Below are 22,091 nucleotides of genomic sequence, written 5' to 3'. Positions count from 1 at the left end.
CGAAACAAAAAAGAGAGGGGTGCAACACGAGGACTTCCCAGGGGGTCACCAATCCAAGTTCTACTCTCGCCCAAACACGCTTAATTTCGAAGTTCTGATGGGATCCGGTGCATTAGTGCTGGTATGATCACACCCGCCATAATCCTTTCGCTTTATTGTTTTAAACTACCCCGTCCTGCGAAGCAGTGTGGCTTTTCTAGACCGAAATTCATTTTAAGCGTCAATTCAAGCATTTTCCTATTATCCTTTTATTTATTTGCTTTCATAATTTTTTTTGTTATTGATTTGCCCCCTGTTTTTTTCCATCATCCCGCAACTCTAAATTATCATGAAATCAATCCTTCACGCTTGCGCTGATACATTTGCGCCGACAAATTTGAGCAACGATCCGGGCTTTGATCGAGCCGTACCGTTCCTGATTTGTCTCGCGCCTTCAGATCTGCCTTCATGCTTCGAGAAGAAGCAAAATATAAAGCAATCGTTCCGAAGGACCTAAATTACTACAGGATAAAGAACGAATAGAAAATTTGAATTTCGAAACAAAAAAGAGAGGGGTGCAACAAGAGGAATTCCCAGGGGGTCACCCATCCTAGTACTACTCTCGCCCAAGCATGCTTAACTTCGGAATTCTGATGGGATCCGGTGCATTAGTGCTGGTATGATCGCACCCGCCATGTTCCTTTCGCTTTATTCTTTTAAACTACCCCGTCCTGCGAAGCAGTGTGGCTTTTCTAGACCGAAATTCATTTTAAGCGTCAATTCAAGCATTTTCCTATTATCCTTTTATTTATTTGCTTTCATATTTTTTTTTGTTATTGATTTGCCCCCTGTTTTTTTCCATCATCCCGCAACTCTAAATTATCATGAAATCAATCCTTCACGCTTGCGCTGATACATTTGCGCCGACAAATTTGAGCGACGATCCGGGCTTTGATCGAGCCGTACCGTTCCTGATTTGTCTCGCGCCTTCAGATCCTCCTTCACGCTTCGACAAGAAGCAAAATATTAAGCAATCGTTCCGACGGAGCTAAATTACTACAGGATAAAGAACGAATAGGAAATTTGGATTTCGAAACAAAAAAGAGAGGGGTGCAACACGAGGACTTCCCAGGGGGTCACCAATCCAAGTATTACTCTCGCCCAAACACGCTTAATTTCGAAGTTCTGATGGGATCCGGTGCATTAGTGCTGGTATGATCGCACCCGCCATATTCCTTTCGCTTTATTCTTTTAAACTACCCCGTCCTGCGAAGCAGTGTGGCTTTTCTAGACCGAAATTCATTTTAAGCGTCAATTCAAGCATTTTCCTATTATCCTTTTATTTATTTGCTTTCATATTTTTTTTTGTCATTGATTTACCCCCTGTTTTTTTCCATCATCTCGCAACTCTAAATTATCATGAAATCAATCCTTCACGCTTGCGCTGATACATTTGCGCCGACAAATTTGAGCGACGATCCGGCTTTGATCGAGCCGTACCGTTCCTGATTTGTCTCGCGCCTTCAGATCCGCCTTCATGCTTCGAGAAGAAGCAAAATATAAAGCAATCGTTCCGAAGGACCTAAATTACTACAGGATAAAGAACGAATAGAAAATTTGAATTTCGAAACCAAAAAAAGAGGGGTGCAACAAGAGGAATTCCCAGGGGGTAACCCATCCTAGTACTACTCTCGCCCAAGCATGCTTAACTTCGGAGTTCTGATGGGATCCGGTGCATTAGTGCTGGTATGATCGCACCCGCCATATTCCTTTCGCTTTATTCTTTTAAACTACCCCGTCCTGCGAAGCAGTGTGGCTTTTCTAGACCGAAATTCATTTTAAGCGTCAATTCAAGCATTTTTCTCTTATCCTTTTATTTATTTGATTTCATATTTTTTTTTGTTTTTGATTTGCACCCTGTTTTTTTCCCTCATCGCGCAACAATAAATTGTCATGAAATCAATCCATCACGCTAGCGCTGATACATTTGCGCCGACAAATTTGAGCGATGATCCGGGCTTTGATCGAGCCGTACCGTTCCTGAATTCTCTCGCGCCTTCAGATCCGCCTTCATGCTTCGAGAAGAAGCAAAATATAAAGCAATCGTTCCGAAGGACCTAAATTACTACAGGATAAAGAACGAATAGAAAATTTGAATTTCGAAACAAAAAAGAGAGGGGTGCAACACGAGGACTTCCCAGGGGGTCACCAATCCAAGTACTACTCTCGCCCAAACACGCTTAATTTCGAAGTTCTGATGGGATCCGGTGCATTAGTGCTGGTATGATCGCACCCGCCATATTCCTTTCGCTTTATTCTTTTAAACTACCCCGTCCTGCGAAGCAGTGTGGCTTTTCTAGACCGAAATTCATTTTAAGCGTCAATTCAAGCATTTTCCTATTATCCTTTTATTTATTTGCTTTCATATTTTTTTTTGTTATTGATTTGCCCCCTGTTTTTTTCCATCATCCCGCAACTCTAAATTATCATGAAATCAATCCTTCACGCTTGAGCTGATACATTTGCGCCGACAAATTTGAGCGACGATTCGGGCTTTGATCGAGCCGTACCGTTCCTGATTTGTCTCGCGCCTTCAGATCCGCCTTCATGCTTCGAGAAGAAGCAAAATATAAAGCAATCGTTCCGAAGGACCTAAATTACTACAGGATAAAGAACGAATAGAAAATTTGAATTTCGAAACAAAAAAGAGAGGGGTGCAACAAGAGGAATTCCCAGGGGGTCACCCATCCTAGTACTACTCTCGCCCAAGCATGCTTAACTTCGAAGTTCTGATGTGATCCGGTGCATTAGTGCTGGTATGATCGCACCCGCCATGTTCCTTTCGCATTATTCTTTTAAACTACCCCGTCCTGCGAAGCAGTGTGGCTTTTCTAGACCGAAATTCATTTTAAGCGTCAATTCAAGCATTTTCCTATTATCCTTTTATTTATTTGCTTTCATAATTTTTTTTGTTATTGATTTGCCCCCTGTTTTTTTCCATCATCCCGCAACTCTAAATTGTCATGAAATCAATCCATCACGCTAGCGCTGATACATTTGCGCCGACAAATTTGAGCGATGATCCGGGCTTTGATCGAGCCGTACCGTTCCTGAATTCTCTCGCGCCTTCAGATCCGCCTTCATGCTTCGAGAAGAAGCAAAATATAAAGCAATCGTTCCGAAGGACCTAAATTACTACAGGATAAAGAACGAATAGAAAATTTGAATTTCGAAACAAAAAAGAGAGGGGTGCAACAAGAGGAATTCCCAGGGGGTCACCCATCCTAATACTGCTCACGCCCAAGCACGCTTAAATTCGGAGTTCTGATGGGATCCGGTGCATTAGTGCTGGTATGATCGCACCCGCCATGTTCCTTTCGCTTTATTCTTTTAAACTACCCCGTCCTGCGAAGCAGTGTGGCTTTTCTAGACCGAAATTCATTTTAAGCGTCAATTCAAGCATTTTTCTCTTATCCTTTTATTTATTTGATTTCATATTTTTTTTTGTTTTTTATTTGCACCCTGTTTTTTTCCCTCATCGCGCAACAATAAATTGTCATGAATTCAATCCATCACGCTAGCGCTGATACATTTGCGCCGACAAATTTGAGCGATGATCCGGGCTTTGATCGAGCCGTACCGTTCCTGAATTCTCTCGCGCCTTCAGATCCGCCTTCATGCTTCGAGAAGAAGCAAAATATAAAGCAATCGTTCCGAAGGACCTAAATTACTACAGGATAAAGAACGAATAGAAAATTTGAATTTCGAAACAAAAAAGAGAGGGGTGCAACAAGAGGAATTCCCAGGGGGTCACCCATCCTAATACTGCTCACGCCCAAGCACGCTTAAATTCGGAGTTCTGATGGGATACGGTGCATTAGTGCTGGTATGATCGCACCCACAACGTTCCTTTCGCTTTATTCTTTTAAACTACCCCGTCCAGCGAAGTAGTGTGGCTTTTTTAGACCGGAATTCATTTTAAGCGTCAATTGAAGCATTTTCCTCTTATCCTTTTATTTATTTACTTTATATTTTTTTTGTTATTGATTTGCACCCTGTTTTTTTCCATCATCCCGCAACTCTAAATTATCATGAAATTAATCCTTCACGCTTGCGGTGATACATTTGCGCCGACAAATTTGAGCGACGATCCGGGCTTTGATCGAGCCGTACCGTTCCTGATTTGTCTCGCGCCTTCAGATCCTCCTTCACGCTTCGACAAGAAGCAAAATATTAAACAATCGTTCCGACGGAGCTAAATTACTACAGGATAAAGAACGAATAGGAAATTTGGATTTCGAAACAAAAAAGAGAGGGGTGCAACACGAGGACTTCCCAGGGGGTCACCAATCCAAGTTCTACTCTCGCCCAAACACGCTTAATTTCGAAGTTCTGATGGGATCCGGTGCATTAGTGCTGGTATGATCACACCCGCCATAATCCTTTCGCTTTATTGTTTTAAACTACCCCGTCCTGCGAAGCAGTGTGGCTTTTCTAGACCGAAATTCATTTTAAGCGTCAATTCAAGCATTTTCCTATTATCCTTTTATTTATTTGCTTTCATAATTTTTTTTGTTATTGATTTGCCCCCTGTTTTTTTCCATCATCCCGCAACTCTAAATTATCATGAAATCAATCCTTCACGCTTGCGCTGATACATTTGCGCCGACAAATTTGAGCAACGATCCGGGCTTTGATCGAGCCGTACCGTTCCTGATTTGTCTCGCGCCTTCAGATCTGCCTTCATGCTTCGAGAAGAAGCAAAATATAAAGCAATCGTTCCGAAGGACCTAAATTACTACAGGATAAAGAACGAATAGAAAATTTGAATTTCGAAACAAAAAAGAGAGGGGTGCAACAAGAGGAATTCCCAGGGGGTCACCCATCCTAGTACTACTCTCGCCCAAGCATGCTTAACTTCGGAATTCTGATGGGATCCGGTGCATTAGTGCTGGTATGATCGCACCCGCCATGTTCCTTTCGCTTTATTCTTTTAAACTACCCCGTCCTGCGAAGCAGTGTGGCTTTTCTAGACCGAAATTCATTTTAAGCGTCAATTCAAGCATTTTCCTATTATCCTTTTATTTATTTGCTTTCATATTTTTTTTTGTTATTGATTTGCCCCCTGTTTTTTTCCATCATCCCGCAACTCTAAATTATCATGAAATCAATCCTTCACGCTTGCGCTGATACATTTGCGCCGACAAATTTGAGCGACGATCCGGGCTTTGATCGAGCCGTACCGTTCCTGATTTGTCTCGCGCCTTCAGATCCTCCTTCACGCTTCGACAAGAAGCAAAATATTAAGCAATCGTTCCGACGGAGCTAAATTACTACAGGATAAAGAACGAATAGGAAATTTGGATTTCGAAAGAAAAAAGAGAGGGGTGCAACAAGAGGAATTCCCAGGGGGTCACCCATCCTAGTACTACTCTCGCCCAAGCATGCTTAACTTCGGAGTTCTGATGTGATCCGGTGCATTAGTGCTGGTATGATCGTACCCGCCATGTTCCTTTCGCTTTATTCTTTTAAACTACCCCGTCCTGCGAAGCAGTGTGGCTTTTCTAGACCGAAATTCATTTTAAGCGTCAATTCAAGCATTTTTTTCTTATCCTTTTGTTTATTTGCTTTCATATTTTTTTTTGTTATTGATTTGCACCCTGTTTTTTTCCCTCATCGCGCAACAATAAATTGTCATCAAATCAATCCATCACGCTAGCGCAAATACATTTGCGCCGACAAATTTGAGCGATGATCCGGGCTTTGATCGAGCCGTACCGTTCCTGAATTCTCTCGCGCCTTCAGATCCGCCTTCATGCTTCGAGAAGAAGCAAAATATAAAGCAATCGTTCCGAAGGACCTAAATTACTACAGGATAAAGAACGAATAGAAAATTTGAATTTCGAAACAAAAAAGAGAGGGGTGCAACAAGAGGAATTCCCAGGGGGTCACCCATCCTAATACTGCTCACGCCCAAGCACGCTTAAATTCGGAGTTCTGATGGGATACGGTGCATTAGTGCTGGTATGATCGCACCCACAACGTTCCTTTCGCTTTATTCTTTTAAACTACCCCGTCCAGCGAAGCAGTGTGGCTTTTCTAGACCGGAATTCATTTTAAGCGTCAATTGAAGCATTTTCCTCTTATCCTTTTATTTATTTACTTTATATTTTTTTTGTTATTGATTTGCACCCTGTTTTTTTCCATCATCCCGCAACTCTAAATTATCATGAAATTAATCCTTCACGCTTGCGGTGATACATTTGCGCCGACAAATTTGAGCGACGATCCGGGCTTTGATCGAGCCGTACCGTTCCTGATTTGTCTCGCGCCTTCAGATCCTCCTTCACGCTTCGACAAGAAGCAAAATATTAAGCAATCGTTCCGACGGAGCTAAATTACTACAGGATAAAGAACGAATAGGAAATTTGGATTTCGAAACAAAAAAGAGAGGGGTGCAACACGAGGACTTCCCAGGGGGTCACCAATCCAAGTTCTACTCTCGCCCAAACACGCTTAATTTCGAAGTTCTGATGGGATCCGGTGCATTAGTGCTGGTATGATCGCACCCGCCATAATCCTTTCGCTTTATTGTTTTAAACTACCCCGTCCTGCGAAGCAGTGTGGCTTTTCTAGACCGAAATTCATTTTAAGCGTCAATTCAAGCATTTTCCTATTATCCTTTTATTTATTTGCTTTCATAATTTTTTTTGTTATTGATTTGCCCCCTGTTTTTTTCCACCATCCCGCAACTCTAAATTATCATGAAATCAATCCTTCACGCTTGCGCTGATACATTTGCGCCGACAAATTTGAGCGACGATCCGGGCTTTGATCGAGCCGTACCGTTCCTGATTTGTCTCGCGCCTTCAGATCCTCCTTCACGCTTCGACAAGAAGCAAAATATTAAGCAATCGTTCCGACGGAGCTAAATTACTACAGGATAAAGAACGAATAGGAAATTTGGATTTCGAAACAAAAAAGAGAGGGGTGCAACACGAGGACTTCCCAGGGGGTCACCAATCCAAGTATTACTCTCGCCCAAACACGCTTAATTTCGAAGTTCTGATGGGATCCGGTGCATTAGTGCTGGTATGATCGCACCCGCCATATTCCTTTCGCTTTATTCTTTTAAACTACCCCGTCCTGCGAAGCAGTGTGGCTTTTCTAGACCGAAATTCATTTTAAGCGTCAATTCAAGCATTTTCCTATTATCCTTTTATTTATTTGCTTTCATATTTTTTTTTGTCATTAATTTACCCCCTGTTTTTTTCCATCATCCCGCAACTCTAAATTATCATGAAATCAATCTTTCACGCTTGCGCTGATACATTTGCGCCGACAAATTTGAGCGACGATCCGGGCTTTGATCGAGCCGTACCGTTCCTGATTTGTCTCGCGCCTTCAGATCCGCCTTCATGCTTCGAGAAGAAGCAAAATATAAAGCAATCGTTCCGAAGGACCTAAATTACTACAGGATAAAGAACGAATAGAAAATTTGAATTTCGAAAGAAAAAAGAGAGGGGTGCAACAAGAGGAATTCCCAGGGGGTCACCCATCCTAGTACTACTCTCGCCCAAGCATGCTTAACTTCGGAGTTCTGATGTGATCCGGTGCATTAGTGCTGGTATGATCGTACCCGCCATGTTCCTTTCGCTTTATTCTTTTAAACTACCCCGTCCTGCGAAGCAGTGTGGCTTTTCTAGACCGAAATTCATTTTAAGCGTCAATTCAAGCATTTTTTTCTTATCCTTTTGTTTATTTGCTTTCATATTTTTTTTTGTTATTGATTTGCACCCTGTTTTTTTCCCTCATCGCGCAACAATAAATTGTCATCAAATCAATCCATCACGCTAGCGCAAATACATTTGCGCCGACAAATTTGAGCGATGATCCGGGCTTTGATCGAGCCGTACCGTTCCTGATTTCTCTCGCGCCTTCAGATCCGCCTTCATGCTTCGAGAAGAAGCAAAATATAAAGCAATCGTTCCGAAGGACCTAAATTACAACAGGATAAAGAACGAATAGAAAATTTGAATTTCGAAACAAAAAAGAGAGGGGTGCAAGAAGAGGAATTCCCAGGGGGTCACCCATCCTAATACTGCTCACGCCCAAGCACGCTTAACTTCGGAGTTCTGATGGGATACGGTGCATTAGTGCTGGTATGATCGCACCCACAACGTTTCTTTCGCTTTATTCTTTTAAACTACCCCGTCCAGCGAAGCAGTGTGGCTTTTCTAGACCGGAATTCATTTTAAGCGTCAATTGAAGCATTTTCCTCTTATTCTTTTATTTATTTACTTTATATTTTTTTTTGTTATTGATTTGCACCCTGTTTTTTTCCATCATCCCGCAACTCTAAATTATCATGAAATCAATCCTTCACGCTTGCGGTGATACATTTGCGCCGACAAATTTGAGCGACGATCCGGGCTTTGATCGAGCCGTACCGTTCCTGATTTGTCTCGCGCCTTCAGATCCTCCTTCACGCTTCGACAAGAAGCAAAATATTAAGCAATCGTTCCGACGGAGCTAAATTACTACAGGATAATGAACGAATAGGAAATTTGGATTTCGAAACAAAAAAGAGAGGGGTGCAACACGAGGACTTCCCAGGGGGTCACCAATCCAAGTACTACTCTCGCCCAAACACGCTTAATTTCGAAGTTCTGATGGGATCCGGTGCATTAGTGCTGGTATGATCGCACCCGCCATATTCCTTTCGCTTTATTCTTTTAAACTACCCCGTCCTGCGAAGCAGTGTGGCTTTTCTAGACCGAAATTCATTTTAAGCGTCAATTCAAGCATTTTCCTATTATCCTTTTATTTATTTGCTTTCATATTTTTTTTTGTTATTGATTTGCCCCCTGTTTTTTTCCATCATCCCGCAACTCTAAATTATCATGAAATCAATCCTTCACGCTTGAGCTGATACATTTGCGCCGACAAATTTGAGCGACGATTCGGGCTTTGATCGAGCCGTACCGTTCCTGATTTGTCTCGCGCCTTCAGATCCGCCTTCATGCTTCGAGAAGAAGCAAAATATAAAGCAATCGTTCCGAAGGACCTAAATTACTACAGGATAAAGAACGAATAGAAAATTTGAATTTCGAAACAAAAAAGAGAGGGGTGCAACAAGAGGAATTCCCAGGGGGTCACCCATCCTAGTACTACTCTCGCCCAAGCATGCTTAACTTCGAAGTTCTGATGTGATCCGGTGCATTAGTGCTGGTATGATCGCACCCGCCATGTTCCTTTCGCATTATTCTTTTAAACTACCCCGTCCTGCGAAGCAGTGTGGCTTTTCTAGACCGAAATTCATTTTAAGCGTCAATTCAAGCATTTTCCTATTATCCTTTTATTTATTTGCTTTCTTATTTTTTTTTGTTATTGATTTGCCCCCTGTTTTTTTCCATCATCCCGCAACTCTAAATTATCATGAAATCAATCCTTCACGCTTGAGCTGATACATTTGCGCCGACAAATTTGAGCGACGATTCGGGCTTTGATCGAGCCGTACCGTTCCTGATTTGTCTCGCGCCTTCAGATCCGCCTTCATGCTTCGAGAAGAAGCAAAATATAAAGCAATCGTTCCGAAGGACCTAAATTACTACAGGATAAAGAACGAATAGAAAATTTGAATTTCGAAACAAAAAAGAGAGGGGTGCAACAAGAGGAATTCCCAGGGGGTCACCCATCCTAGTACTACTCTCGCCCAAGCATGCTTAACTTCGAAGTTCTGATGTGATCCGGTGCATTAGTGCTGGTATGATCGCACCCGCCATGTTCCTTTCGCATTATTCTTTTAAACTACCCCGTCCTGCGAAGCAGTGTGGCTTTTCTAGACCGAAATTCATTTTAAGCGTCAATTCAAGCATTTTCCTATTATCCTTTTATTTATTTGCTTTCATATTTTTTTTTGTTATTGATTTGCCCCTTGTTTTTTTCCATCATCCCGCAACTCTAAATTATCATGAAATCAATCCTTCACGCTTGCGCTGATACATTTGCGCCGACAAATTTGAGCGACGATCCGGGCTTTGATCGAGCCGTACCGTTCCTGATTTGTCTCGCGCCTTCAGATCCGCCTTCATGCTTCGAGAAGAAGCAAAATATAAAGCAATCGTTCCGAAGGACCTAAATTACTACAGGATAAAGAACGAATAGAAAATTTGAATTTCGAAAGAAAAAAGAGAGGGGTGCAACAAGAGGAATTCCCAGGGGGTCACCCATCCTAGTACTACTCTCGCCCAAGCATGCTTAACTTCGGAGTTCTGATGTGATCCGGTGCATTAGTGCTGGTATGATCGTACCCGCCATGTTCCTTTCGCTTTATTCTTTTAAACTACCCCGTCCTGCGAAGCAGTGTGGCTTTTCTAGACCGAAATTCATTTTAAGCGTCAATTCAAGCATTTTTTTCTTATCCTTTTGTTTATTTGCTTTCATATTTTTTTTTGTTATTGATTTGCACCCTGTTTTTTTCCCTCATCGCGCAACAATAAATTGTCATCAAATCAATCCATCACGCTAGCGCAAATAAATTTGCGCCGACAAATTTGAGCGATGATCCGAGCTTTGATCGAGCCGTACCGTTCCTGATTTCTCTCGCGCCTTCAGATCCGCCTTCATGCTTCGAGAAGAAGCAAAATATAAAGCAATCGTTCCGAAGGACCTAAATTACAACAGGATAAAGAACGAATAGAAAATTTGAATTTCGAAACAAAAAAGAGAGGGGTGCAAGAAGAGGAATTCCCAGGGGGTCACCCATCCTAATACTGCTCACGCCCAAGCACGCTTAACTTCGGAGTTCTGATGGGATACGGTGCATTAGTGCTGGTATGATCGCACCCACAACGTTTCTTTCGCTTTATTCTTTTAAACTACCCCGTCCTGCGAAGCAGTGTGGCTTTTCTAGACCGGAATTCATTTTAAGCGTCAATTGAAGCATTTTCCTCTTATTCTTTTATTTATTTACTTTATATTTTTTTTTGTTATTGATTTGCACCCTGTTTTTTTCCATCATCCCGCAACTCTAAATTATCATGAAATCAATCCTTCACGCTTGCGGTGATACATTTGCGCCGACAAATTTGAGCGACGATCCGGGCTTTGATCGAGCCGTACCGTTCCTGATTTGTCTCGCGCCTTCAGATCCTCCTTCACGCTTCGACAAGAAGCAAAATATTAAGCAATCGTTCCGACGGAGCTAAATTACTACAGGATAAAGAACGAATAGGAAATTTGGATTTCGAAACAAAAAAGAGAGGGGTGCAACACGAGGACTTCCCAGGGGGTCACCAATCCAAGTATTACTCTCGCCCAAACACGCTTAATTTCGAAGTTCTGATGGGATCCGGTGCATTAGTGCTGGTATGATCGCACCCGCCATATTCCTTTCGCTTTATTCTTTTAAACTACCCCGTCCTGCGAAGCAGTGTGGCTTTTCTAGACCGAAATTCATTTTAAGCGTCAATTCAAGCATTTTCCTATTATCCTTTTATTTATTTGCTTTCATATTTTTTTTTGTTATTGATTTGCCCCCTGTTTTTTTCCATCATCCCGCAACTCTAAATTATCATGAAATCAATCCTTCACGCTTGAGCTGATACATTTGCGCCGACAAATTTGAGCGACGATTCGGGCTTTGATCGAGCCGTACCGTTCCTGATTTGTCTCGCGCCTTCAGATCCGCCTTCATGCTTCGAGAAGAAGCAAAATATAAAGCAATCGTTCCGAAGGACCTAAATTACTACAGGATAAAGAACGAATAGAAAATTTGAATTTCGAAACAAAAAAGAGAGGGGTGCAACAAGAGGAATTCCCAGGGGGTCACCCATCCTAGTACTACTCTCGCCCAAGCATGCTTAACTTCGAAGTTCTGATGTGATCCGGTGCATTAGTGCTGGTATGATCGCACCCGCCATGTTCCTTTCGCATTATTCTTTTAAACTACCCCGTCCTGCGAAGCAGTGTGGCTTTTCTAGACCGAAATTCATTTTAAGCGTCAATTCAAGCATTTTCCTATTATCCTTTTATTTATTTGCTTTCATATTTTTTTTTGTTATTGATTTGCCCCCTGTTTTTTTCCATCATCCCGCAACTCTAAATTATCATGAAATCAATCCTTCACGCTTGCGCTGATACATTTGCGCCGACAAATTTGAGCGACGATCCGGGCTTTGATCGAGCCGTACCGTTCCTGATTTGTCTCGCGCCTTCAGATCCGCCTTCATGCTTCGAGAAGAAGCAAAATATAAAGCAATCGTTCCGAAGGACCTAAATTACTACAGGATAAAGAACGAATAGAAAATTTGAATTTCGAAACCAAAAAAAGAGGGGTGCAACAAGAGGAATTCCCAGGGGGTAACCCATCCTAGTACTACTCTCGCCCAAGCATGCTTAACTTCGGAGTTCTGATGGGATCCGGTGCATTAGTGCTGGTATGATCGCACCCGCCATATTCCTTTCGCTTTATTCTTTTAAACTACCCCGTCCTGCGAAGCAGTGTGGCTTTTCTAGACCGAAATTCATTTTAAGCGTCAATTCAAGCATTTTTCTCTTATCCTTTTATTTATTTGATTTCATATTTTTTTTTGTTTTTGATTTGCACCCTGTTTTTTTCCCTCATCGCGCAACAATAAATTGTCATGAAATCAATCCATCACGCTAGCGCTGATACATTTGCGCCGACAAATTTGAGCGATGATCCGGGCTTTGATCGAGCCGTACCGTTCCTGAATTCTCTCGCGCCTTCAGATCCGCCTTCATGCTTCGAGAAGAAGTAAAATATAAAGCAATCGTTCCGAAGGACCTAAATTACTACAGGATAAAGAACGAATAGAAAATTTGAATTTCGAAACAAAAAAGAGGGGGGTGCAACAAGAGGAATTCCCAGGGGGTCACCCATCCTAATACTGCTCACGCCCAAGCACGCTTAAATTCGGAGTTCTGATGGGATACGGTGCATTAGTGCTGGTATGATCGCACCCACAACGTTCCTTTCGCTTTATTCTTTTAAACTACCCCGTCCAGCGAAGCAGTGTGGCTTTTCTAGACCGGAATTCATTTTAAGCGTCAATTGAAGCATTTTCCTCTTATCCTTTTATTTATTTACTTTATATTTTTTTTGTTATTGATTTGCACCCTGTTTTTTTCCATCATCCCGCAACTCTAAATTATCATGAAATCAATCCTTCACGCTTGCTGTGATACATTTGCGCCGACAAATTTGAGCGACGATCCGGGCTTTGATCGAGCCGTACCGTTCCTGATTTGTCTCGCGCCTTCAGATCCTCCTTCACGCTTCGACAAGAAGCAAAATATTAAGCAATCGTTCCGACGGAGCTAAATTACTACAGGATAAAGAACGAATAGGAAATTTGGATTTCGAAACAAAAAAGAGAGGGGTGCAACACGAGGACTTCCCAGGGGGTCACCAATCCAAGTACTACTCTCGCCCAAACACGCTTAATTTCGAAGTTCTGATGGGATCCGGTGCATTAGTGCTGGTATGATCGCACCCGCCATATTCCTTTCGCTTTATTCTTTTAAACTACCCCGTCCTGCGAAGCAGTGTGGCTTTTCTAGACCGAAATTCATTTTAAGCGTCAATTCAAGCATTTTCCTATTATCCTTTTATTTATTTGCTTTCTTATTTTTTTTTGTTATTGATTTGCCCCCTGTTTTTTTCCATCATCCCGCAACTCTAAATTATCATGAAATCAATCCTTCACGCTTGAGCTGATACATTTGCGCCGACAAATTTGAGCGACGATTCGGGCTTTGATCGAGCCGTACCGTTCCTGATTTGTCTCGCGCCTTCAGATCCGCCTTCATGCTTCGAGAAGAAGCAAAATATAAAGCAATCGTTCCGAAGGACCTAAATTACTACAGGATAAAGAACGAATAGAAAATTTGAATTTCGAAACAAAAAAGAGAGGGGTGCAACAAGAGGAATTCCCAGGGGGTCACCCATCCTAGTACTACTCTCGCCCAAGCATGCTTAACTTCGAAGTTCTGATGTGATCCGGTGCATTAGTGCTGGTATGATCGCACCCGCCATGTTCCTTTCGCATTATTCTTTTAAACTACCCCGTCCTGCGAAGCAGTGTGGCTTTTCTAGACCGAAATTCATTTTAAGCGTCAATTCAAGCATTTTCCTATTATCCTTTTATTTATTTGCTTTCATATTTTTTTTTGTTATTGATTTGCCCCTTGTTTTTTTCCATCATCCCGCAACTCTAAATTATCATGAAATCAATCCTTCACGCTTGCGCTGATACATTTGCGCCGACAAATTTGAGCGACGATCCGGGCTTTGATCGAGCCGTACCGTTCCTGATTTGTCTCGCGCCTTCAGATCCGCCTTCATGCTTCGAGAAGAAGCAAAATATAAAGCAATCGTTCCGAAGGACCTAAATTACTACAGGATAAAGAACGAATAGAAAATTTGAATTTCGAAAGAAAAAAGAGAGGGGTGCAACAAGAGGAATTCCCAGGGGGTCACCCATCCTAGTACTACTCTCGCCCAAGCATGCTTAACTTCGGAGTTCTGATGTGATCCGGTGCATTAGTGCTGGTATGATCGTACCCGCCATGTTCCTTTCGCTTTATTCTTTTAAACTACCCCGTCCTGCGAAGCAGTGTGGCTTTTCTAGACCGAAATTCATTTTAAGCGTCAATTCAAGCATTTTTTTCTTATCCTTTTGTTTATTTGCTTTCATATTTTTTTTTGTTATTGATTTGCACCCTGTTTTTTTCCCTCATCGCGCAACAATAAATTGTCATCAAATCAATCCATCACGCTAGCGCAAATAAATTTGCGCCGACAAATTTGAGCGATGATCCGAGCTTTGATCGAGCCGTACCGTTCCTGATTTCTCTCGCGCCTTCAGATCCGCCTTCATGCTTCGAGAAGAAGCAAAATATAAAGCAATCGTTCCGAAGGACCTAAATTACAACAGGATAAAGAACGAATAGAAAATTTGAATTTCGAAACAAAAAAGAGAGGGGTGCAAGAAGAGGAATTCCCAGGGGGTCACCCATCCTAATACTGCTCACGCCCAAGCACGCTTAACTTCGGAGTTCTGATGGGATACGGTGCATTAGTGCTGGTATGATCGCACCCACAACGTTTCTTTCGCTTTATTCTTTTAAACTACCCCGTCCTGCGAAGCAGTGTGGCTTTTCTAGACCGGAATTCATTTTAAGCGTCAATTGAAGCATTTTCCTCTTATTCTTTTATTTATTTACTTTATATTTTTTTTTGTTATTGATTTGCACCCTGTTTTTTTCCATCATCCCGCAACTCTAAATTATCATGAAATCAATCCTTCACGCTTGCGGTGATACATTTGCGCCGACAAATTTGAGCGACGATCCGGGCTTTGATCGAGCCGTACCGTTCCTGATTTGTCTCGCGCCTTCAGATCCTCCTTCACGCTTCGACAAGAAGCAAAATATTAAGCAATCGTTCCGACGGAGCTAAATTACTACAGGATAAAGAACGAATAGGAAATTTGGATTTCGAAACAAAAAAGAGAGGGGTGCAACACGAGGACTTCCCAGGGGGTCACCAATCCAAGTATTACTCTCGCCCAAACACGCTTAATTTCGAAGTTCTGATGGGATCCGGTGCATTAGTGCTGGTATGATCGCACCCGCCATATTCCTTTCGCTTTATTCTTTTAAACTACCCCGTCCTGCGAAGCAGTGTGGCTTTTCTAGACCGAAATTCATTTTAAGCGTCAATTCAAGCATTTTCCTATTATCCTTTTATTTATTTGCTTTCATATTTTTTTTTGTTATTGATTTGCCCCCTGTTTTTTTCCATCATCCCGCAACTCTAAATTATCATGAAATCAATCCTTCACGCTTGAGCTGATACATTTGCGCCGACAAATTTGAGCGACGATTCGGGCTTTGATCGAGCCGTACCGTTCCTGATTTGTCTCGCGCCTTCAGATCCGCCTTCATGCTTCGAGAAGAAGCAAAATATAAAGCAATCGTTCCGAAGGACCTAAATTACTACAGGATAAAGAACGAATAGAAAATTTGAATTTCGAAACAAAAAAGAGAGGGGTGCAACAAGAGGAATTCCCAGGGGGTCACCCATCCTAGTACTACTCTCGCCCAAGCATGCTTAACTTCGAAGTTCTGATGTGATCCGGTGCATTAGTGCTGGTATGATCGCACCCGCCATGTTCCTTTCGCATTATTCTTTTAAACTACCCCGTCCTGCGAAGCAGTGTGGCTTTTCTAGACCGAAATTCATTTTAAGCGTCAATTCAAGCATTTTCCTATTATCCTTTTATTTATTTGCTTTCATATTTTTTTTTGTTATTGATTTGCCCCCTGTTTTTTTCCATCATCCCGCAACTCTAAATTATCATGAAATCAATCCTTCACGCTTGCGCTGATACATTTGCGCCGACAAATTTGAGCGACGATCCGGGCTTTGATCGAGCCGTACCGTTCCTGATTTGTCTCGCGCCTTCAGATCCGCCTTCATGCTTCGAGAAGAAGCAAAATATAAAGCAATCGTTCCGAAGGACCTAAATTACTACAGGATAAAGAACGAATAGAAAATTTGAATTTCGAAACCAAAAAAAGAGGGGTGCAACAAGAGGAATTCCCAGGGGGTAACCCATCCTAGTACTACTCTCGCCCAAGCATGCTTAACTTCGGAGTTCTGATGGGATCCGGTGCATTAGTGCTGGTATGATCGCACCCGCCATATTCCTTTCGCTTTATTCTTTTAAACTACCCCGTCCTGCGAAGCAGTGTGGCTTTTCTAGACCGAAATTCATTTTAAGCGTCAATTCAAGCATTTTTCTCTTATCCTTTTATTTATTTGATTTCATATTTTTTTTTGTTTTTGATTTGCACCCTGTTTTTTTCCCTCATCGCGCAACAATAAATTGTCATGAAATCAATCCATCACGCTAGCGCTGATACATTTGCGCCGACAAATTTGAGCGATGATCCGGGCTTTGATCGAGCCGTACCGTTCCTGAATTCTCTCGCGCCTTCAGATCCGCCTTCATGCTTCGAGAAGAAGTAAAATATAAAGCAATCGTTCCGAAGGACCTAAATTACTACAGGATAAAGAACGAATAGAAAATTTGAATTTCGAAACAAAAAAGAGGGGGGTGCAACAAGAGGAATTCCCAGGGGGTCACCCATCCTAATACTGCTCACGCCCAAGCACGCTTAAATTCGGAGTTCTGATGGGATACGGTGCATTAGTGCTGGTATGATCGCACCCACAACGTTCCTTTCGCTTTATTCTTTTAAACTACCCCGTCCAGCGAAGCAGTGTGGCTTTTCTAGACCGGAATTCATTTTAAGCGTCAATTGAAGCATTTTCCTCTTATCCTTTTATTTATTTACTTTATATTTTTTTTGTTATTGATTTGCACCCTGTTTTTTTCCATCATCCCGCAACTCTAAATTATCATGAAATCAATCCTTCACGCTTGCTGTGATACATTTGCGCCGACAAATTTGAGCGACGATCCGGGCTTTGATCGAGCCGTACCGTTCCTGATTTGTCTCGCGCCTTCAGATCCTCCTTCACGCTTCGACAAGAAGCAAAATATTAAGCAATCGTTCCGACGGAGCTAAATTACTACAGGATAAAGAACGAATAGGAAATTTGGATTTCGAAACAAAAAAGAGAGGGGTGCAACACGAGGACTTCCCAGGGGGTCACCAATCCAAGTTCTACTCTCGCCCAAACACGCTTAATTTCGAAGTTCTGATGGGATCCGGTGCATTAGTGCTGGTATGATCGCACCCGCCATAATCCTTTCGATTTATTGTTTTAAACTACCCCGTCCTGCGAAGCAGTGTGGCTTTTCATGACCGAAATTCATTTTAAGCGTCAATTCAAGCATTTTCCTATTATCCTTTTATTTATTTGCTTTCATAATTTTTTTTGTTATTGATTTGCCCCCTGTTTTTTTCCATCATCCCGCAACTCTAAATTATCATGAAATCAATCCTTCACGCTTGCGCTGATACATTTGCGCCGACAAACTTGAGCGACGATTCGGGCTTTGATCGAGCCGTACCGTTCCTGATTTGTCTCGCGCCTTCAGATCCGCCTTCATGCTTCGAGAAGAAGCAAAATATAAAGCAATCGTTCCGAAGGACCTAAATTACTACAGGATAAAGAACGAATAGAAAATTTGAATTTCGAAACAAAAAAGAGAGGGGTGCAACAAGAGGAATTCCCAGGGGGTCAACCATCCTAGTACTACTCTCGCCCAAGCATGCTTAACTTCGAAGTTCTGATGGGATCCGGTGCATTAGTGCTGGTATGATCGCACCCGCCATGTTCCTTTCGCATTATTCTTTTAAACTACCCCGTCCTGCGAAGCAGTGTGGCTTTTCTAGACCGAAATTCATTTTAAGCGTCAATTCAAGCATTTTCCTATTATCCTTTTATTTATTTGCTTTCATATTTTTTTTTGTTATTGATTTGCCCCCTGTTTTTTTCCATCATCCCGCAACTCTAAATTATCATGAAATCAATCCTTCACGCTTGCGCTGATACATTTGCGCCGACAAATTTGAGCGACGATCCGGGCTTTGATCGAGCCGTACCGTTCCTGATTTGTCTCGCGCCTTCAGATCCGCCTTCATGCTTCGAGAAGAAGCAAAATATAAAGCAATCGTTCCGAAGGACCTAAATTACTACAGGATAAAGAACGAAAAGAAAATTTGAATTTCGAAAGAAAAAAGAGAGGGGTGCAACAAGAGGAATTCCCAGGGGGTCACCCATCCTAGTACTACTCTCGCCCAAGCATGCTTAACTTCGGAGTTCTGATGTGATCCGGTGCATTAGTGCTGGTATGATCGTACCCGCCATGTTCCTTTCGCTTTATTCTTTTAAACTACCCCGTCCTGCGAAGCAGTGTGGCTTTTCTAGACCGAAATTCATTTTAAGCGTCAATTCAAGCATTTTTTTCTTATCCTTTTGTTTATTTGCTTTCATATTTTTTTTTGTTATTGATTTGCACCCTGTTTTTTTCCCTCATCGCGCAACAATAAATTGTCATCAAATCAATCCATCACGCTAGCGCAAATACATTTGCGCCGACAAATTTGAGCGATGATCCGGGCTTTGATCGAGCCGTACCGTTCCTGAATTCTCTCGCGCCTTCAGATCCGCCTTCATGCTTCGAGAAGAAGCAAAATATAAAGCAATCGTTCCGAAGGACCTAAATTACTACAGGATAAAGAACGAATAGAAAATTTGAATTTCGAAACAAAAAAGAGAGGGGTGCAACAAGAGGAATTCCCAGGGGGTCACCCATCCTAATACTGCTCACGCCCAAGCACGCTTAAATTCGGAGTTCTGATGGGATACGGTGCATTAGTGCTGGTATGATCGCACCCACAACGTTCCTTTCGCTTTATTCTTTTAAACTACCCCGTCCAGCGAAGCAGTGTGGCTTTTCTAGACCGGAATTCATTTTAAGCGTCAATTGAAGCATTTTCCTCTTATCCTTTTATTTATTTACTTTATATTTTTTTTGTTATTGATTTGCACCCTGTTTTTTTCCATCATCCCGCAACTCTAAATTATCATGAAATTAATCCTTCACGCTTGCGGTGATACATTTGCGCCGACAAATTTGAGCGACGATCCGGGCTTTGATCGAGCCGTACCGTTCCTGATTTGTCTCGCGCCTTCAGATCCTCCTTCACGCTTCGACAAGAAGCAAAATATTAAGCAATCGTTCCGACGGAGCTAAATTACTACAGGATAAAGAACGAATAGGAAATTTGGATTTCGAAACAAAAAAGAGAGGGGTGCAACACGAGGACTTCCCAGGGGGTCACCAATCCAAGTTCTACTCTCGCCCAAACACGCTTAATTTCGAAGTTCTGATGGGATCCGGTGCATTAGTGCTGGTATGATCGCACCCGCCATAATCCTTTCGCTTTATTGTTTTAAACTACCCCGTCCTGCGAAGCAGTGTGGCTTTTCTAGACCGAAATTCATTTTAAGCGTCAATTCAAGCATTTTCCTATTATCCTTTTATTTATTTGCTTTCATAATTTTTTTTGTTATTGATTTGCCCCCTGTTTTTTTCCACCATCCCGCAACTCTAAATTATCATGAAATCAATCCTTCACGCTTGCGCTGATACATTTGCGCCGACAAATTTGAGCGACGATCCGGGCTTTGATCGAGCCGTACCGTTCCTGATTTGTCTCGCGCCTTCAGATCCTCCTTCACGCTTCGACAAGAAGCAAAATATTAAGCAATCGTTCCGACGGAGCTAAATTACCACAGGATAAAGAACGAATAGGAAATTTGGATTTCGAAACAAAAAAGAGAGGGGTGCAACACGAGGACTTCCCAGGGGGTCACCAATCCAAGTATTACTCTCGCCCAAACACGCTTAATTTCGAAGTTCTGATGGGATCCGGTGCATTAGTGCTGGTATGATCGCACCCGCCATATTCCTTTCGCTTTATTCTTTTAAACTACCCCGTCCTGCGAAGCAGTGTGGCTTTTCTAGACCGAAATTCATTTTAAGCGTCAATTCAAGCATTTTCCTATTATCCTTTTATTTATTTGCTTTCATATTTTTTTTTGTCATTAATTTACCCCCTGTTTTTTTCCATCATCCCGCAACTCTAAATTATCATGAAATCAATCTTTCACGCTTGCGCTGATACATTTGCGCCGACAAATTTGAGCGACGATCCGGGCTTTGATCGAGCCGTACCGTTCCTGATTTGTCTCGCGCCTTCAGATCCGCCTTCATGCTTCGAGAAGAAGCAAAATATAAAGCAATCGTTCCGAAGGACCTAAATTACTACAGGATAAAGAACGAATAGAAAATTTGAATTTCGAAACAAAAAAGAGAGGGGTGCAACAAGAGGAATTCCCAGGGGGTCACCCATCCTAGTACTACTCTCGCCCAAGCATGCTTAACTTCGGAGTTCTGATGTGATCCGGTGCATTAGTGCTGGTATGATCGTACCCGCCATGTTCCTTTCGCTTTATTCTTTTAAACTACCCCGTCCTGCGAAGCAGTGTGGCTTTTCTAGACCGAAATTCATTTTAAGCGTCAATTCAAGCATTTTTTTCTTATCCTTTTGTTTATTTGCTTTCATATTTTTTTTTGTTATTGATTTGCACCCTGTTTTTTTCCCTCATCGCGCAACAATAAATTGTCATCAAATCAATCCATCACGCTAGCGCAAATACATTTGCGCCGACAAATTTGAGCGATGATCCGGGCTTTGATCGAGCCGTACCGTTCCTGAATTCTCTCGCGCCTTCAGATCCGCCTTCATGCTTCGAGAAGAAGCAAAATATAAAGCAATCGTTCCGAAGGACCTAAATTACTACAGGATAAAGAACGAATAGAAAATTTGAATTTCGAAACAAAAAAGAGAGGGGTGCAACAAGAGGAATTCCCAGGGGGTCACCCATCCTAATACTGCTCACGCCCAAGCACGCTTAAATTCGGAGTTCTGATGGGATACGGTGCATTAGTGCTGGTATGATCGCACCCACAACGTTCCTTTCGCTTTATTCTTTTAAACTACCCCGTCCAGCGAAGCAGTGTGGCTTTTCTAGACCGGAATTCATTTTAAGCGTCAATTGAAGCATTTTCCTCTTATCCTTTTATTTATTTACTTTATATTTTTTTTGTTATTGATTTGCACCCTGTTTTTTTCCATCATCCCGCAACTCTAAATTATCATGAAATTAATCCTTCACGCTTGCGGTGATACATTTGCGCCGACAAATTTGAGCGACGATCCGGGCTTTGATCGAGCCGTACCGTTCCTGATTTGTCTCGCGCCTTCAGATCCTCCTTCACGCTTCGACAAGAAGCAAAATATTAAGCAATCGTTCCGACGGAGCTAAATTACTACAGGATAAAGAACGAATAGCAAATTTGGATTTCGAAACAAAAAAGAGAGGGGTGCAACACGAGGACTTCCCAGGGGGTCACCAATCCAAGTTCTACTCTCGCCCAAACACGCTTAATTTCGAAGTTCTGATGGGATCCGGTGCATTAGTGCTGGTATGATCGCACCCGCCATAATCCTTTCGCTTTATTGTTTTAAACTACCCC

The 22,091-nt window shown here is 42.2% G+C and overlaps 42 non-coding genes across 42 annotated transcripts; all 42 read right to left on the bottom strand.

Moving 5' to 3' along the window:
* Nucleotides 1-16: 16 nt before the first annotated feature.
* LOC140024981 (5S ribosomal RNA) lies at nt 17-135 on the bottom strand. The gene has a single exon (XR_011828958.1). It is a non-coding gene; the product is annotated as a 5S ribosomal RNA (ribosomal RNA).
* A 416-nt stretch (nt 136-551) lies between these two features.
* On the bottom strand, nt 552-670 carry LOC140032356 (5S ribosomal RNA). The gene has a single exon (XR_011836282.1). It is a non-coding gene; the product is annotated as a 5S ribosomal RNA (ribosomal RNA).
* A 416-nt stretch (nt 671-1,086) lies between these two features.
* On the bottom strand, nt 1,087-1,205 carry LOC140024239 (5S ribosomal RNA). The gene has a single exon (XR_011828212.1). It is a non-coding gene; the product is annotated as a 5S ribosomal RNA (ribosomal RNA).
* A 415-nt stretch (nt 1,206-1,620) lies between these two features.
* On the bottom strand, nt 1,621-1,739 carry LOC140032201 (5S ribosomal RNA). The gene has a single exon (XR_011836126.1). It is a non-coding gene; the product is annotated as a 5S ribosomal RNA (ribosomal RNA).
* A 416-nt stretch (nt 1,740-2,155) lies between these two features.
* On the bottom strand, nt 2,156-2,274 carry LOC140023059 (5S ribosomal RNA). Its single transcript, XR_011827031.1, has one exon. It is a non-coding gene; the product is annotated as a 5S ribosomal RNA (ribosomal RNA).
* A 416-nt stretch (nt 2,275-2,690) lies between these two features.
* On the bottom strand, nt 2,691-2,809 carry LOC140021889 (5S ribosomal RNA). Its single transcript, XR_011825871.1, has one exon. It is a non-coding gene; the product is annotated as a 5S ribosomal RNA (ribosomal RNA).
* Nucleotides 2,810-3,225: 416 nt separating this feature from the next.
* Nucleotides 3,226-3,344, bottom strand: LOC140021997 (5S ribosomal RNA). The gene has a single exon (XR_011825979.1). It is a non-coding gene; the product is annotated as a 5S ribosomal RNA (ribosomal RNA).
* A 416-nt stretch (nt 3,345-3,760) lies between these two features.
* On the bottom strand, nt 3,761-3,879 carry LOC140024676 (5S ribosomal RNA). Its single transcript, XR_011828652.1, has one exon. It is a non-coding gene; the product is annotated as a 5S ribosomal RNA (ribosomal RNA).
* Nucleotides 3,880-4,293: 414 nt separating this feature from the next.
* On the bottom strand, nt 4,294-4,412 carry LOC140024980 (5S ribosomal RNA). The gene has a single exon (XR_011828956.1). It is a non-coding gene; the product is annotated as a 5S ribosomal RNA (ribosomal RNA).
* Nucleotides 4,413-4,828: 416 nt separating this feature from the next.
* Nucleotides 4,829-4,947, bottom strand: LOC140032355 (5S ribosomal RNA). Its single transcript, XR_011836281.1, has one exon. It is a non-coding gene; the product is annotated as a 5S ribosomal RNA (ribosomal RNA).
* Nucleotides 4,948-5,363: 416 nt separating this feature from the next.
* On the bottom strand, nt 5,364-5,482 carry LOC140023325 (5S ribosomal RNA). The gene has a single exon (XR_011827295.1). It is a non-coding gene; the product is annotated as a 5S ribosomal RNA (ribosomal RNA).
* Nucleotides 5,483-5,898: 416 nt separating this feature from the next.
* On the bottom strand, nt 5,899-6,017 carry LOC140024675 (5S ribosomal RNA). Its single transcript, XR_011828651.1, has one exon. It is a non-coding gene; the product is annotated as a 5S ribosomal RNA (ribosomal RNA).
* Nucleotides 6,018-6,431: 414 nt separating this feature from the next.
* Nucleotides 6,432-6,550, bottom strand: LOC140024856 (5S ribosomal RNA). Its single transcript, XR_011828832.1, has one exon. It is a non-coding gene; the product is annotated as a 5S ribosomal RNA (ribosomal RNA).
* A 416-nt stretch (nt 6,551-6,966) lies between these two features.
* On the bottom strand, nt 6,967-7,085 carry LOC140024238 (5S ribosomal RNA). Its single transcript, XR_011828211.1, has one exon. It is a non-coding gene; the product is annotated as a 5S ribosomal RNA (ribosomal RNA).
* A 416-nt stretch (nt 7,086-7,501) lies between these two features.
* On the bottom strand, nt 7,502-7,620 carry LOC140023324 (5S ribosomal RNA). The gene has a single exon (XR_011827294.1). It is a non-coding gene; the product is annotated as a 5S ribosomal RNA (ribosomal RNA).
* Nucleotides 7,621-8,036: 416 nt separating this feature from the next.
* Nucleotides 8,037-8,155, bottom strand: LOC140024376 (5S ribosomal RNA). The gene has a single exon (XR_011828349.1). It is a non-coding gene; the product is annotated as a 5S ribosomal RNA (ribosomal RNA).
* A 415-nt stretch (nt 8,156-8,570) lies between these two features.
* Nucleotides 8,571-8,689, bottom strand: LOC140023057 (5S ribosomal RNA). Its single transcript, XR_011827029.1, has one exon. It is a non-coding gene; the product is annotated as a 5S ribosomal RNA (ribosomal RNA).
* A 416-nt stretch (nt 8,690-9,105) lies between these two features.
* LOC140021888 (5S ribosomal RNA) lies at nt 9,106-9,224 on the bottom strand. Its single transcript, XR_011825870.1, has one exon. It is a non-coding gene; the product is annotated as a 5S ribosomal RNA (ribosomal RNA).
* A 416-nt stretch (nt 9,225-9,640) lies between these two features.
* Nucleotides 9,641-9,759, bottom strand: LOC140021887 (5S ribosomal RNA). Its single transcript, XR_011825869.1, has one exon. It is a non-coding gene; the product is annotated as a 5S ribosomal RNA (ribosomal RNA).
* A 416-nt stretch (nt 9,760-10,175) lies between these two features.
* Nucleotides 10,176-10,294, bottom strand: LOC140023323 (5S ribosomal RNA). Its single transcript, XR_011827293.1, has one exon. It is a non-coding gene; the product is annotated as a 5S ribosomal RNA (ribosomal RNA).
* A 416-nt stretch (nt 10,295-10,710) lies between these two features.
* Nucleotides 10,711-10,829, bottom strand: LOC140024375 (5S ribosomal RNA). Its single transcript, XR_011828348.1, has one exon. It is a non-coding gene; the product is annotated as a 5S ribosomal RNA (ribosomal RNA).
* A 415-nt stretch (nt 10,830-11,244) lies between these two features.
* On the bottom strand, nt 11,245-11,363 carry LOC140024236 (5S ribosomal RNA). The gene has a single exon (XR_011828209.1). It is a non-coding gene; the product is annotated as a 5S ribosomal RNA (ribosomal RNA).
* Nucleotides 11,364-11,779: 416 nt separating this feature from the next.
* Nucleotides 11,780-11,898, bottom strand: LOC140021886 (5S ribosomal RNA). The gene has a single exon (XR_011825868.1). It is a non-coding gene; the product is annotated as a 5S ribosomal RNA (ribosomal RNA).
* Nucleotides 11,899-12,314: 416 nt separating this feature from the next.
* On the bottom strand, nt 12,315-12,433 carry LOC140032200 (5S ribosomal RNA). Its single transcript, XR_011836125.1, has one exon. It is a non-coding gene; the product is annotated as a 5S ribosomal RNA (ribosomal RNA).
* Nucleotides 12,434-12,849: 416 nt separating this feature from the next.
* Nucleotides 12,850-12,968, bottom strand: LOC140024674 (5S ribosomal RNA). Its single transcript, XR_011828650.1, has one exon. It is a non-coding gene; the product is annotated as a 5S ribosomal RNA (ribosomal RNA).
* Nucleotides 12,969-13,382: 414 nt separating this feature from the next.
* LOC140023056 (5S ribosomal RNA) lies at nt 13,383-13,501 on the bottom strand. Its single transcript, XR_011827028.1, has one exon. It is a non-coding gene; the product is annotated as a 5S ribosomal RNA (ribosomal RNA).
* Nucleotides 13,502-13,917: 416 nt separating this feature from the next.
* LOC140021885 (5S ribosomal RNA) lies at nt 13,918-14,036 on the bottom strand. The gene has a single exon (XR_011825867.1). It is a non-coding gene; the product is annotated as a 5S ribosomal RNA (ribosomal RNA).
* A 416-nt stretch (nt 14,037-14,452) lies between these two features.
* On the bottom strand, nt 14,453-14,571 carry LOC140023321 (5S ribosomal RNA). The gene has a single exon (XR_011827291.1). It is a non-coding gene; the product is annotated as a 5S ribosomal RNA (ribosomal RNA).
* A 416-nt stretch (nt 14,572-14,987) lies between these two features.
* Nucleotides 14,988-15,106, bottom strand: LOC140024374 (5S ribosomal RNA). The gene has a single exon (XR_011828347.1). It is a non-coding gene; the product is annotated as a 5S ribosomal RNA (ribosomal RNA).
* Nucleotides 15,107-15,521: 415 nt separating this feature from the next.
* Nucleotides 15,522-15,640, bottom strand: LOC140024235 (5S ribosomal RNA). The gene has a single exon (XR_011828208.1). It is a non-coding gene; the product is annotated as a 5S ribosomal RNA (ribosomal RNA).
* A 416-nt stretch (nt 15,641-16,056) lies between these two features.
* Nucleotides 16,057-16,175, bottom strand: LOC140021883 (5S ribosomal RNA). Its single transcript, XR_011825865.1, has one exon. It is a non-coding gene; the product is annotated as a 5S ribosomal RNA (ribosomal RNA).
* A 416-nt stretch (nt 16,176-16,591) lies between these two features.
* Nucleotides 16,592-16,710, bottom strand: LOC140032199 (5S ribosomal RNA). Its single transcript, XR_011836124.1, has one exon. It is a non-coding gene; the product is annotated as a 5S ribosomal RNA (ribosomal RNA).
* Nucleotides 16,711-17,126: 416 nt separating this feature from the next.
* Nucleotides 17,127-17,245, bottom strand: LOC140024673 (5S ribosomal RNA). The gene has a single exon (XR_011828649.1). It is a non-coding gene; the product is annotated as a 5S ribosomal RNA (ribosomal RNA).
* Nucleotides 17,246-17,659: 414 nt separating this feature from the next.
* On the bottom strand, nt 17,660-17,778 carry LOC140024855 (5S ribosomal RNA). The gene has a single exon (XR_011828831.1). It is a non-coding gene; the product is annotated as a 5S ribosomal RNA (ribosomal RNA).
* Nucleotides 17,779-18,194: 416 nt separating this feature from the next.
* On the bottom strand, nt 18,195-18,313 carry LOC140021901 (5S ribosomal RNA). Its single transcript, XR_011825883.1, has one exon. It is a non-coding gene; the product is annotated as a 5S ribosomal RNA (ribosomal RNA).
* A 416-nt stretch (nt 18,314-18,729) lies between these two features.
* On the bottom strand, nt 18,730-18,848 carry LOC140023320 (5S ribosomal RNA). Its single transcript, XR_011827290.1, has one exon. It is a non-coding gene; the product is annotated as a 5S ribosomal RNA (ribosomal RNA).
* Nucleotides 18,849-19,264: 416 nt separating this feature from the next.
* LOC140024671 (5S ribosomal RNA) lies at nt 19,265-19,383 on the bottom strand. Its single transcript, XR_011828647.1, has one exon. It is a non-coding gene; the product is annotated as a 5S ribosomal RNA (ribosomal RNA).
* A 414-nt stretch (nt 19,384-19,797) lies between these two features.
* LOC140024854 (5S ribosomal RNA) lies at nt 19,798-19,916 on the bottom strand. Its single transcript, XR_011828830.1, has one exon. It is a non-coding gene; the product is annotated as a 5S ribosomal RNA (ribosomal RNA).
* Nucleotides 19,917-20,332: 416 nt separating this feature from the next.
* Nucleotides 20,333-20,451, bottom strand: LOC140024234 (5S ribosomal RNA). The gene has a single exon (XR_011828207.1). It is a non-coding gene; the product is annotated as a 5S ribosomal RNA (ribosomal RNA).
* A 416-nt stretch (nt 20,452-20,867) lies between these two features.
* Nucleotides 20,868-20,986, bottom strand: LOC140023319 (5S ribosomal RNA). The gene has a single exon (XR_011827289.1). It is a non-coding gene; the product is annotated as a 5S ribosomal RNA (ribosomal RNA).
* A 416-nt stretch (nt 20,987-21,402) lies between these two features.
* LOC140024670 (5S ribosomal RNA) lies at nt 21,403-21,521 on the bottom strand. The gene has a single exon (XR_011828646.1). It is a non-coding gene; the product is annotated as a 5S ribosomal RNA (ribosomal RNA).
* Nucleotides 21,522-21,935: 414 nt separating this feature from the next.
* Nucleotides 21,936-22,054, bottom strand: LOC140024853 (5S ribosomal RNA). The gene has a single exon (XR_011828829.1). It is a non-coding gene; the product is annotated as a 5S ribosomal RNA (ribosomal RNA).
* Nucleotides 22,055-22,091: the final 37 nt, after the last annotated feature.

This window comes from Coffea arabica, chromosome 11e (genome assembly GCF_036785885.1).
Source record: "Coffea arabica cultivar ET-39 chromosome 11e, Coffea Arabica ET-39 HiFi, whole genome shotgun sequence".
NCBI lineage: Eukaryota > Viridiplantae > Streptophyta > Magnoliopsida > Gentianales > Rubiaceae > Coffea > Coffea arabica.
This window is presented reverse-complemented; position numbering and strand designations above follow the sequence as displayed.